Source organism: Rosa chinensis, chromosome 2, assembly GCF_002994745.2.
Source record: "Rosa chinensis cultivar Old Blush chromosome 2, RchiOBHm-V2, whole genome shotgun sequence".
Classification (NCBI taxonomy): domain Eukaryota; kingdom Viridiplantae; phylum Streptophyta; class Magnoliopsida; order Rosales; family Rosaceae; genus Rosa; species Rosa chinensis.
In genome coordinates, this window is record NC_037089.1 from 25,380,343 (window position 1) to 25,394,261 (window position 13,919).

Here is a 13,919-nt window from a genome sequence, read left to right on the forward strand (position 1 = left end):
AAAGCCAAATGATGTTTTGGTTGATTTTGCTGATACTGGGTATCTCTCTGACCCACATAAAGGTCGTTCCCAAACTGGTTATGTATTTACCATTGGGAACACAGCGATATCTTGGAGATCAACCAAGCAAACTCTTGCGGCTACCTCCTCGAACCACTCAGAGATCATCGCTCTATATGAGGCAATCCGTGAGTGTGTATGGTTAAATGCTATCATCACACACACTACACTGCACCAAAAACGTTAACACATAACACTTTTTGCACAACGAAAAAAAAAAAGTGTTGTGTGATGAAGAAAAGTGAATCACACAACATGTTTACTAAACTTCCGTTGTATAAGGTGGTTAAAATTTTGAAGTTTTTGTTTAGAATGTCATTGCACAACGGTTACAAGAATAATCTGTTGTGTGAATCATAAAAAAAAATAGTGGCAGATTTCCCTCCTAGATCGACTCAAATTTGGCTCAAAATTAGTACTACATAGTACAACAGTATAGTTATATCTGTCGTGTGAGAGTAGCATGCAAAATATTATACAACGGTTTTTTACTCTGTGTTGTATGAGCAAGAGGGAAAGGTTTGGATGTGGGTATATTTGCCCCAAAATAGCACTCATTCTCCCCAAAACTTTCAAATTTTGATTGAAATATTTCTGGTGATTGATGATCCCACAACCAAATGACTTATTTGTGTTGTATGAATGAGTAATGCCTAACGCAGCGCCAAAACTAATACATTGATTTCACATAAGCAAGAATATTTAGAAGGCTGGGCCTTCATTCCTTCACTTGTAAAAAAAAAAGAAAAAGGCAGGGGTCGTTGAACTCTCACGTTATACTCTCTCTCTCTCCCCAGATCGCTCCTCTCCCTGTCTCACTCTCAATCTTCTCTCGCTCTCTTGTTCGTCCAACTCTCTTCTTTACCCAGAAATCTTAGTCTTCCTCTCTCTTTCATTCTGAAATCCCAAATAGGGAAACCCTAATCTCAGATTCCCTGAAATTAACCCAATCCCTATTGGTCAAACCCTCAATCTGAAACCCAAATTTCATTGACCTAACTCTCATCTCCACAATTAGCTTGATTTACACCACATAGCCATGGGCCAGGAGCTTGAAGAACAAGCAGCGCCGCCGGTCATCCTCCGATGGCAAGATTTGGGCGAGTTGCCGGAAAACGAGTTGATTATTAAGGCTCCTAAAGACAATACCCCTCCCTTCAAAGCTCTTCTTTTCTCTCAACCTACCCAATCCCAATGCCGAATCCGAAACCACGACGTCCCCAGTCGACCCACCAATTCCTGGGAATGTCGAATTGCCTGCTGTTGTTAAGACTGCAATGGAGAGAGCTAGAGAGTATAAGCAGAAGAAGACAGGGACTAGCAAAACTTCAGGTAATGCTCGGTGAAACTTCATGTGCTATTGTAGGGTGTTTCTGAAGAATGAAATATGTAAATGTGAAAATGTAAGGGCTAAAATTAGGACTTGAATGGTTTCATAGGTGTTGAAGCAAATGAGAAAAACAAGGGAAAATTGTCAGTGTCGAGCATGGATTTTGTGGGTCTTGGGTTTGCTGATAAGAAGGAGGGTAGAGCACTACCAGCTGGGTTGGTTCCAATCGCAGACGATTTTGCTCAGGGCAACTTGCCTGAGGTTGAGATTATTGTTGGGGACTCCAGTAATTTCGGTGCAGCCACACCCAAGCCTCAAGGAGATGACCCCCTGGATCTTTACAAGCCAAAGGTTTCTTCATGAGGAGTCTTTCCCAGACCCAATGACATTTCAAAAATGGTAATGATATATAGTTCAATGTTTACATTACATATTATTGACGTGTATTTATGGAGTGAAGATGTTGAAATTGTGATACAACTGATTTTGATACTGTGTTTAGGGAAATGGCTTTAAAATCTACTTGATTTTACAGAGGTTTCTTTTTTTGATCAGTTTGGTGGTGGGCGAGTTATACACCCCGGGGAAGTGCTTGAAACACAGGAAGAAAAAGCTGCTAAGGAGGAACGAACAAGACAATTAGTTGCTACTTACAACACTAAAATGGGCTTGAACATTGATCCCAAGCTCAGATTGGACTGTGAGAAGGATTGCTTCGCTTCTTTTTTCTTTTTGAATTTAAAAGCTTTTCTTCCCTGGCCTCCCTTGATTTTTATTGTCTTCTTATTGATTTGGAATCTTCATATGTTTCGTTGAAGCTCAACTTCAAATAATTTTATTGTGTTATATGTTTCCAGCTCTATTCTACAAGGTTCTGATTTATCTTCATATTTTTCAAGAATATCATATGCATTTTATGGTTGCAATGTACAATTTTTTGTTGTGGTTGACAACTTGACATACAATCTGTTATTTAGTCATACTGGAATGTTTGGTTGAGATATTTTAGGTTCTTACAAGAGTTACCATATGTCTTCACTTATCTCAACTGTTTAAAATTGTTGATCACAAATATGTAAAGATATAAACCTGAGTCTTTGAAAAATGCTCCCTAAAGTAACCATATTAGACATTTTTGGAACCCAAAATTCTTGTATACTTTTAAGTGTTATAAACAATATCTTGATGTTATATTTGTGTTGACATTTTTCTCATTATCATCTCCTTCTAAAGAATTCAGTAGAACAATATCGTTTCCTAAAATTGATTACTTCTATGCAGACATTAAAGGATGGCGACTCATTGATGAACGTCGGAAAGCTGAAGGAAGCATTACCCTACTATGAGAAAGTTATGGATAAGTTACCATTCAAGGTAATGCTTCTTGCACATGTTTAAAAGAATATTACAAATGATATTTTGACAATGGTATAAGACTATCATACTCTCCAGTTCAATGCAAATAGAATAATGTACATGCCAAATAGATTTCTTTGCATAACTATTAGGAAAGCCTGTGGCACATTAAAATATCAGTACATGAATGGTAGACCAGCTCCATGCAACAGGCCAACCTAGTCTACACTGCATGAAGTTAGTACATTAACATATCGGTACCACTGTATGGAGTCAGTCTAGCACAGTATCGAGCTGGTGTACTTCATTTACTGATGCATTGTATTGTAGGCAAACCCAACTGTTGGCGTAAAAATGTGAAGACTTGATAAGATTTTAAGTGGCATGATATCTTTTATGTTATCAGTGTTACAATGGCAGAAATAACTTATAGGAGTTTGTTGTGTATGGGTGCTTACTAAATCTGAATTAAATGGTCTACCACTTCTTTATATTATAGAGCAGGTACAATTTTGGGTTGAAAAATTTTGAATCCAAAATCATCCACTCGCTGATATTAAACACTAGTGATAGTGAAATAGCAATTACTGTACAGCATACACATTTGGAATTTTTTTTTCCAGAAAAATTCAACAGGATCATATTGAGCTTTTTCCAATGCAAGTGATGAATGTTAAAAATTTTCTGCAAATTGAGCCTTTTGCAGTTCAGTTACTTTCATTGGCAATTCATCACTGGCCTACTAAGTAGCTACTTTGGTTCTAATTTTCCATGGTATTCATGGTACAGATATCTATCTTGAACATCAATTTTAATGTCATAAATGATATAGTTTGGTTCAAAACAATTCAGCCGTGTTTTGAGTCCTGATAAGTAAGTCCTGACAATTCAGCCGAACATGAGTTTTTTTTTTTTGAATGGGAGTTTAGTTGAACACTAGTCACTTTTTGAAAATATTTTTGTTTAGATAACCAACCTTTTTGTACTCGAAAGAACCTCAAGCATCTGCTTCCCTCCTTTTCCATCTTAACCTACATCTCAATCATGATATGATCTTCTAGTAAGTTCCTTAGACTGTCAATATGCATAATAATGTATATCACAATTTGTATCTGATTCTCGTTTGTGCAGATTATGACTCCGAAAGCTCGTGCAGACATACACATCAATCTTCCAGCACTTAAGAAGTTGGACTCGATGCTTATTGTAGGTGGCCTCTTATATGCCAGCAATGTTCATAGCACTTTTTCCTTTTCTTTTCCTGGCTTACATTAACTGATAATTTCTGTTCACCTCATTAATCTTTAATTTGGTAGGAAACACTTGATTCAATGGTGGATACTGAGTTTGGGTATGTAGAAGGTGGTAGTAGGGCAGAAGGATGAAACAGAACTCCAGGTCAGAGCAAGAGATGGTGGCTCCTATCACCTCAGGTACCAGCTACTGGACTCTCTGATATAGCAAAGAATAAGTTACTTAAACAGGGTAAGGTGGTATATCAGGTATTCAAGGCTGCCAGAACCATCAACGAAAGTGTTCTTCTTGAAATGCCTGTGCCAACCATTATCAGGGATGCACTTCCCAAGGTAGTGAAATTTTTTCTGGTTTAGTATCTTGATCGATCTGTTTGGTTTGATTCTGGTATGCAATTATAGTGTCTCAGATGTAGTCCCATGCATTTCAGTTAGACGTTCTAGTATTAGTGCTCAGAATGGTGATCGTGGCTTTTTCCTTTTTTTTTTTTTTGCAGTCTTCTTTAATCAATCCTTGCATTTTTCATTGTCCAATGTTGTGTTATTGTTTACTGTAATTCTTTTGGTAGATTTTTTTTTTTGGTTTTCTGAAGAAATAGTTTTCATTTATGGGTTCTTAATTTTTTTCAGTTTTTATTTTAGGTGAGTGGCTATTATTGCTTGTGAAATACAATGGTAGTTCTTCATTTTATTTGGGTGTATATTGTGCTAGGATTTTTTTTATATTATTGGATTGACTTTTCTGGAACTCAAGCAGGTCTATTTCCCACCTTTTTTTGTTTCTCTATGTTTGGTTCAACTATTAAAGTAAATTCTGGATTGCAGATGATGGTCGCATTTTCCTCGCTTTTCTCTAGTTTTATAGTGGAGAGGGTGGGAGAGAGAATTGGCTTAAGTTGCCTATTTGCACTTTTCTTCATTGCACTTCTTAGGACTGCCTATGAAAGTCAGTTTTGCACTTTAAGTCTGTATCTTCTCCTCTGTGTTCTTTTCTGGACTCGTATTTTGTAGGTAGCATGAAATCTCTTTGCTAATTATGGTTCTTACTAGTTGGTTGCAGAGCATGCAATGATATCAGATTGTACATGATTTTCCAATTGATTCCATTTATACTCACTCAAGTATTGGCACTTGATTCAATGGTAGGTCATTCTCATCATTTTTTTCCTAAAAAAAATAGAGTTGTTTACTAGCTGGTGTGCAATAGAAAATGAATGGGGCTAATCAAACAAATCATATTAAGAGTGTAGCAAATGACTAATATACAGCTTAGAGATGTATATGACTTCTATTTGGACAACTTAACTTGCAACTTTCAATATTTAAATCATAAGCATAACAATTAGATATATGCACTTTTGGATGGCATGCAGAAGGTTGTGTTCTGATGGATAGAAAGGAATTTCAACTTTCTGAAGCTTACTTGTTTGTATATAGGTTCTGGATTGGCTTTTTTGACTGAGGTGTCTTCGGTTGGACATTTGGACAGAAATTGCAAACCACTCGCTTCAACTTTAAAGGTTTGACACCATGGCTGCACAGACTAAGTTCCTGGAATAGTGGGAAGACAAGAATTTGTATCAATTTATTGGCTATTGAAACCAAGTTTCTGCACAAACTCTATATGTGGCATGTTTTACGTAGTTGTATCAGCTTTTGGGAAATGCTTTTAACGTTAAGAGATATATGGAATAGGTTTGATTACTCATTTGAGCATTTGCAATGTGTTTTCTTTCCAATTGATCAACTATCTAGACGTACCATTATTTGGGTTATAATGGAGCATTAATTTTGCCTAATTCTGATCACACAATGATCAGGTAACAAAAATGGGACAAAAATACATTGTAATCAATCATATCACACATCGGTTTTTAACGAATCAGTGTCTTCTGATTTACACTCAGACAACAGAATTAATTGAACTATGTTGTCCTACAAGTTAATCACACAACAGAAGCAATTGAACTCTGTTGTCCTAAAGTTAATCACACAACAGATATAGTCTAAGAACTGAAGTTTGAAGAGCAATCAGACAACAGACAAAATAAAAAAATGTTGTCTGACATGCTTAATATACAACGGTTGCAAACTAGCACTGTTGTCTGAAGACGCCCCTCAACTGCTGCGCAGCTGCGCTAGGCATCTGCCGATAGTTATAACACATACCTGTTGTCTGTGTGTTTATCACACAACTGTGTTCCACCGTTGTCTGATTTTTCATCAGACAACGGCTCACTCTACAACGGTGGGTCTTCAAATCACACAACGGTTTTCTGCCGTTGTCAGATAACAAAATTGGTGTAGTGCTACTAGAATAATGTTAATAGACATCATGTCATAGACATCGGTCAGAAATTCACGCGATGTAAAAGATTTTTCTAACATCAGTTCTTGAAAATCCGATTTCTATTTGTACAATTAACATCAATTATCCTTTTTGACCGATGTCTATGTTTTTTTCCAAAATTTTGAAAAAGCGCGGATATAACTCAGTTACAAATTTGATGAGGCGGGGGAACAAAATTTCAATTGCCTCCAACACTTGGTTTCCCACGTGACTCATATTGACTAGCATGATACTTGATCAATTTTCTCTCTCAAACCCTAAACACCACGACACCCGATGAACACCCGTCCTCCTCTTCTTCATCCTCCACCTCCAATTGCTCTCTGCTTCAGCCTCCACCTCGACTCTCCTCCTTCTCCGCCTCCGCTATCATCCTCCTTTTCTTCCTTTGGCACACCTGTTCTCTCATCTCTCTTCTCAAATTCACCAGATTCGCCAAAGATGCAGTCCACGCCGGAGCTCCGCCTTGCCCCTCCTCCTTCTCTTTTCTCCTCCCACCTTGACGGTATCACTTTCATCTTTATCTAGTCAATTTTGCTTGAAATTCGCTTCATGTTCAGTGCCTTTTAGATTCGTTCATCATTGATTTTGCTTCTCTAGACTGCTAGTAGCTCTTTTTTTCTTGATTTTAGTAGAAATTGTGAACTGAACCCAAGGTTTTCGATGTTGCAATGGGTGTTTGTGTAATTTGGAGGATTCACAATAATATGTTACAGTTAGGTTATATAAGCCTGTGATTTAACCAATTAGCAACTGTGTGCTGGGGACTTACTGCATTAGGTGGCTTTGCTATGAGTTTCTGCAAACATGAAGCATAGTATTAAGAGTTGATAAAGTCGCAAATTTCTGCTTTTAAACTTGAAGATGTTATTGCTCAACAAGTATTTGTGCTCCTGATAGAGAAAATAAATGCGAAAAGGTCAATGACCTTTGTTGCTTTTTATCATCTTAGAAATAGGTCTATGCAATTAAAAGAAGGAACCCAGAAACCATCTTATGTAAGCTGACCATGCTGCATGTCTCTGTGTATATGTATGTATGTACAATGGCCCTGTCACTTTCATTGGTGGTGGGACTTATTTCCATGGCTTAACTAGAAGTCTTTTTATTTGTTCATCAATTGGGTTCCACTCAATTTAATTTGTGTTAAAATGTTTTATAGATGCTTCTGGCTTCTGCTGATATACTCTGGTTAATGTTCAAGGTTGAATAGAGGGGATGTTGATTCAAACACTCAGCAGGTTTGTACGTAGTTTCCTTTACTTGTTTTGCCTACTATTATCATGCTTGGGAACCATCTTAATTTGTCCTTGTCTTTCTATCTGTGATGGTATTTTTCAGCGGTCAACTGAAGCAGCAGGGCATTCTAATTCAATTGTTGCAGACCACATATTTCTCGGCATCAAAGATACTGGTATGTGAAATAGGGATTTAATAATTTTGTTACATGGAAGAAACAAGATTCATTCTAATGAACCAAGATCCGATGCTAGAAATTTGATACCTCAAAATGCTGGATCATTAGCTAGTAACATCATTTAAATGTCTTTCTTGTTTACAGAATTGCATATATTTATAGATGCAGTAGCTTATTATGCAAGCAGTAGCTTATTATGCAAGCTGTATATTTATAGATGCTGGTGATAAAAAAAAAATTCCAAAATTGCTTCATGTTTTCAGTTCACATATCAGGTTTTTAATTTGCGAGGCATGCTTTGATGTACTTTATCAGATGTGTGAATACAAACACATTATTAGTTTGTCTGTTTTCATGCATAGGTATGATGCATACACAGTTGAATCAGTTCTTGCTCAGGTACTCACTATATGAATAATGGCTTGGGGGCAACCAGAGAAAGCACAATACTATAAAAGCACGACCATTTATTTGATTGGGCACATGATCTGTCTAAGTTGTATTACTAATCTTGGCAAGCTACTGATGTAGGACAAAGCAATGGTGTTGTGAGAATGGTTTGACATGAACAACATTGTTTCTTTCTCTCTAAAGCCACCAGCTCACCACCACAAACTACTCCAATTCTCCTACACTACTAGTCGCTGCCACATGCATAAATAGATCACCAAAGCAGGGCCTCCTTCAGTTTGGTTTATCCTTGTTATTCTTTTTGAAAACATTTGTTGATCACTTTTTGTTGTAATGACTTTGAAATTTATAATTTTCAGGCTCTAATCTATGCTTTGAAGGCCATAGAAACTAGAAAAGAATTATACGATAAGTATTTTGCTGCTAAAGATAGTCAGAAGACTGATATGTGGACAAAAGTGTGGTCATCGGATACTGCAGACTTCGGGTCATTTTGTTTAAGTCCATGGAGCATCCTTAGATGTTATCTTGAAAGCCTGCTTCATGTCTTTTTCTTTTGGGTTCCTTTTCTTAACCCTTGTAATTTCAAAATTCAAGAGTTGCTATTGTTTTTATACACTTATGCTCAACATCAGATAATGCTCATGTAATTCTTCAGGGAATATATATATAAGAAGAGTAAGAAGAAGATGGATAAAAAGGAAAGAGAGAAGCCAAAGAAGGCATCGGATTATTTAAGTCTCTTAAAAGACTCATTTACTTGTGGCATCTGCAATTGGCTTATTAGAGGAAGGATTTTATTGGACAGATTAGATCTTGATGATCCAATAGAGAAAAAGGACAAAGCATCATTATCGGAGCAGCTGAAGTCTATGCCTAAGATTTCTGTTGATTGTGTGGTTTCTAATCACGATTGCATATGCCACAGGGTGGGCTGTTGGCAATGCATGCCATTGGACGTCCTAAAGTCCCGTTCTGTTCAAGAGTTGGTGGATTTGAAGTATCAATTCTTTTGCAGGCGTCTTGCTTGCCTTTTCCTTTCCTTTGTAAATATATTGAACCTTTTCTTCACGTTTTCAGGAAATCATGCTAAAGTTTCTGAAACGGCTGATATTTTTGGGAGAAGCCTTCATTTCTTATTCAACAGAGCTTATACCTCTAACGGTGACTGGACTATTTATAATTCATTATTGACACGGCAGGTCCAAGGGACTGCCTTGGCAGTTGAGCAAGCAGAGCTTCTATACTACGCAACCTTTATGAGAATCATACCAGGTGTGTGTTCACAATTATATTTACATTGTAGCTGACCCCATGTATCCATGACTGTCCTTCCAATTTTTCATGTTCAAAATTTTCACCATGTCTGATTTCCAGTATTGTGAATTCAAGGTTATTTTGATTTAATTAATTTTATTTTGACTTGTGAACTAACGCACCATAAATGGCCATAGGTCTGTTTCTCATATTTGGGAACCAACTAAAGAACATTGACTTGAAATAATTAAAATATGAACAACAGCCTAATACATATAAAAACCAAATAGGTACGCTCTCTAGCTTAGGTTTATGCTGTCTACATGGCTAGACACTGCTTAAGTTAAGCAAACTAATAAAACAAATGGGTTACATATTTTTCTAGTAATGATTGATACGGGAAGCAACTCTGAGAGGTCATCAATGACCCCAACAAATTTGTTTAATATGATGAAAGCCTGGAACAGCTCATCAGAAGGACAAAAGCTTGTCCTAAGAGAGGTGGAAGAAGCATTTTGTTGGCTCTCTTTAGAATAGAATAAGAACCTTTCAGAAACAAACTCGAGTCTATTTAGGTTGGTTTATAAGTCTTCGGTTGCCATTGTGTGCATTGTTAGGGTCACATATGTAAAAATTAACATAAGTCCATACTCATAATTTTAATTACAGCAAGTGCTACTCCGAAGAACTGATAATGCTTTTGTCTTTAATTATGGCTTATTCTCTTTACCAGTTATGTTATTGATAGAGAAGGAAACTTGACTATGCTAATGCCTTGGTGCTTTCCTGTGAAGTGCCGCCGCTATTTCAGAAGGTGAAACTTGTACTATTTCTGTGTTCAATCATATTGCATTATATGATTTTTCGTTATATTTTATGGGTAAAAGCAGCTTCTAGTTCTTCAAGCATTATGAAAGAGAATATATTGGTCTTCATTGCTGCATAACTTGTGTTCTTCATTATTTTATTTTATTTGAGATAAAGGTATGTGTTATTGTGTCTAAAGAACTTGTATGCATTTCAACCAAGGTAAATGCATATATTATAGTTTGACAAGCAGTTTGATTTAAATAGCTTCAATGATTATGACTTATGTTGTGCTATACATTTCTAGTGGGCGGCAAAGAGTCGGAACTCATATACCCAAGAGCAACTTGATGAGGTGGGCATTGAAGCGGCTGACTACTTGCAGATTTTGCTATAGCTAGATCTTGACAAGCAATATGATTTTGAGTAAGGCTATTTTGCTGACCATTTTGTAGTAGATGTAGTGGTATCTTCTACACTAGCCTTAAAGTAGGTTAGGGTTTATTGTGCAAAACTTTTGAAACTACCTCAAGCTCTAATTTTGTATAGAAATTAATACAATTCCCTAATATTTAAAGTACATTTGAATTTCATGTTATTTGTGGATCAGCTTTCTAGTACCAAATATAGCAGCAAAAGGGATATATAACAGCAGTTTGAATTCACAGACTGATGTCAAGAAATGAAAAAAACATCAGTTACTGATGAAGAACTGATGTCAGAAACAGAAATTACATCAGTTTGAAAACAAAAACCGATGTCAGAAAAGAGAAAATACATCAGTTTGGAAACAAAAATCGATGTCTAGCATTACTATGAACATCGATATATAAACAAAAACGATGTCTAATATAAACATGGACATCGAGATATAAACAAAAACCGATGTCTAGCATTACTATGGACATCGATATATAAACAAAAACGATGTATAGTATAGATATGGACATCGAGATATAAACAAAAACCGATGTCTAGCATTACTATAAACATCGATATATAAACAAAACCGATGTCTAGATTACTATGGACATCGATATATAAACAAAACCGATGTCTAGATTACTATGGACATCGATATATAAACAAAAACCGATGTCTAGAATAACTATAGACATCGATATATACACAAAACCGATGTCTAGAATAAATATGGACATCAGTTCAAACTATACTACAGAATGTAGATTGAATATCTAGTGAAATATTATGTACCAAACACACGAAAAGCTTATGAACCACAAGCAAAAATTAATGAGAACCGATGTGTAAAATATTATCAGACATCGTTTCTAAATCAGAAACGATGTTAAAATGGATAATTGTGTTGTTAGACCTATATTTCATTAAGCATCTAATGCCAAAATATGAAGGTTTGACAATAGCTAAACAAACCAAAATGGTGATCACATTAACGTTTTTACATCGGTTCTGAACCTTAAACCGATGTCTAGTCGCAAACTAGACATCAGTTGTGAACCGATGTCTTAGTTTTAGCAATTTTTAACATCACCCACTAAGACATCGGATTTTTTTTTTTTAACATCAGTTGTGAACTGATGTCTATGAACTTTATCCTAGTAGTGACATATTCGAGGGACTAGTGGTTTGAGTTCTACCACTGAAGAGCCTACTTGCATTTATGAAGATAATGTAGCTTGCATCGGACATATGAAGCTAGGATATATCAAGGGTGATAATACAAAACACATATCGCCAAAGTTTTTCTACAATTAGCAACAACAGGCCCTCCTCAAGATTCAAGTGAATCAAGTGAGGTTTGAGGAGAATGTGGCAGATTTGTTCACCAAATCATTGCCTAAGACCATATTTGAGAAACATGTGAAAAGCATAGGAATGCGAAGACTTTCCAAGCTCCCCTGATTAATGTAAGTATCAGGGGGAGGTGTAGACGTCAGGGGGAGTCTAACACACACATGTCATACTCAAATGTAAAAGGTGCGTTGTGCTCTTTTCCTTCGACCAAGGTGTATTTTTGTCCCACAGGGTTTTTATTGTTACTTGGCAAGGTATTTAGTGAGACAACAACTCATGCACCATTTCGTCTTTGACTTGGCACAAGGGGGAGTGTTAAAGGAAAAACACATTATGTGCCTTCGTCAAAGAAACAGACGAAGAGGGAATCAAGCAATTACAAATCACAGCTCAATCAGCATTTAGTATCCTCAATGTAATTGATATTTCCGTTGTAATCCTATCCCTATATAAAGGGGTTCTGAATGAAATGAGTAGACCAATTCCAATCCCAATTTTACTTTTACAACCAATGCTTTCTTTTATATTGTCAAAATAATGAAACAAAACATTATATCCTTGTTTTGACATAAGTATTTTTTCTAAATATTAAATATATGTTTATTAATAAAGACTAATCTCATAATAATATAACTATAGAATGAAGGAAAGAATAATAAATACTAAGGGGGGTGTATTCAATTCAGATTTTAAAAGATTTTGTTTGAGTTTTTATAATCCATGGATTTACTTAATCCATGGATTGTTTAAATTGTATATGGACTTTAATTGATTCTAATGGATTGATTTACTGGTATTTAATTGTTTTGATTTTACAAGTCCTATGATATTTTGGTAGATTATTTTTTTCTTCGATCTTCTTTAAAAGCAATGGATGTATGGATCCAACTATAATTATATATCAATGACAAAAATGTGTGTGTGTGTGTGGTAATGTACCACTCTTTATGTTGTGTGTTAGTGTGTAATGATATATGAATAATAAGAGAAAACTAATCAGCCAAAATGTTACACAAAAAATAAAGTAATAAACTAATGACATAATTTATTTCATATTTAATTTACAAAAGAAACATGTGTGTATGTATCATCTTAACAATACCATTGAAAGTGAGCTTAATTAGCTAGAAGGATTAAAAATAAAAATAAAATTATTAGATGAAAACAGAGGCAGAGGTACAGGAGGATAATGGGAAGATAGGTCTAAGACAAAATGGATGAGTGTCATCTATTGAGAGCTACTTCTTATTTTTATTTTTTTGGTGAATAGCTTCTTCATTTTTTGAGTGAGAAAGAATCCATCAAAATCTCTTGGGAAGTGGTTGGATTGTTTTTGAGTTTTGATATGTATAAAAAGCACTATAAAATCCTTCAAAATCCAGCATTTAATGAAATCCTTAAAAATCCATATACTTTTGAATATCTGCATATTTGAATGGATAATTCTAAATCTTAATTGAATACATCAAGATTTTAAAGGATTATTTAAAATCTCAATTGAATACTCATAGACTTTCAAAATACAAAAAAATCTTGTAGATTCTTACATGAATACACCCCCCTAAATCTTCATTATATTAATAAAGATTAATCTCACAATAATATACTAAAAACAATATATTTTAATTTTTTTTTCTTTCTTTCTTGTAGTGGAATATAAAAAATTATTAAAAATCTAATCTTAAAAAGCTAAGATTAAGAAAATGGTTGTAGAACTTAATTTATTTTAATTTTCTAAATAGTTAAATAAAATTAATTTTTATTTGTTCAAATTAAAATTTTAAAATCGTGCTTTATAGTGGGTAGGCAGGAGCATGACCCGTTATTGACCCGGCACGATCACGGCCTGGCTTAATGTTTAAGTAAATGGGTCGACACGATAATAAATGGGCCGGCCCAAGC

General features: G+C 35.3%; 1 long non-coding RNA gene across 8 annotated transcripts; it reads left to right on the forward strand.

The window, feature by feature from the left end:
* The first annotated feature begins 6,530 nt into the window (after positions 1–6,530).
* LOC112186003 lies at positions 6,531–10,839 on the forward strand. Of its 8 annotated transcripts, XR_005805552.1 has the most exons (7): positions 6,531–6,854; positions 7,512–7,590; positions 7,691–7,763; positions 8,129–8,165; positions 8,298–9,452; positions 10,168–10,248; positions 10,549–10,839. It is a non-coding gene; the product is annotated as an uncharacterized LOC112186003 (long non-coding RNA). The 8 variants fall into 8 exon arrangements; XR_005805555.1 differs by having other exon boundaries at positions 7,691–9,162; positions 9,258–9,452; XR_005805551.1 differs by having other exon boundaries at positions 7,691–8,453; positions 8,537–9,452.
* The last annotated feature ends 3,080 nt before the right edge of the window (positions 10,840–13,919 follow it).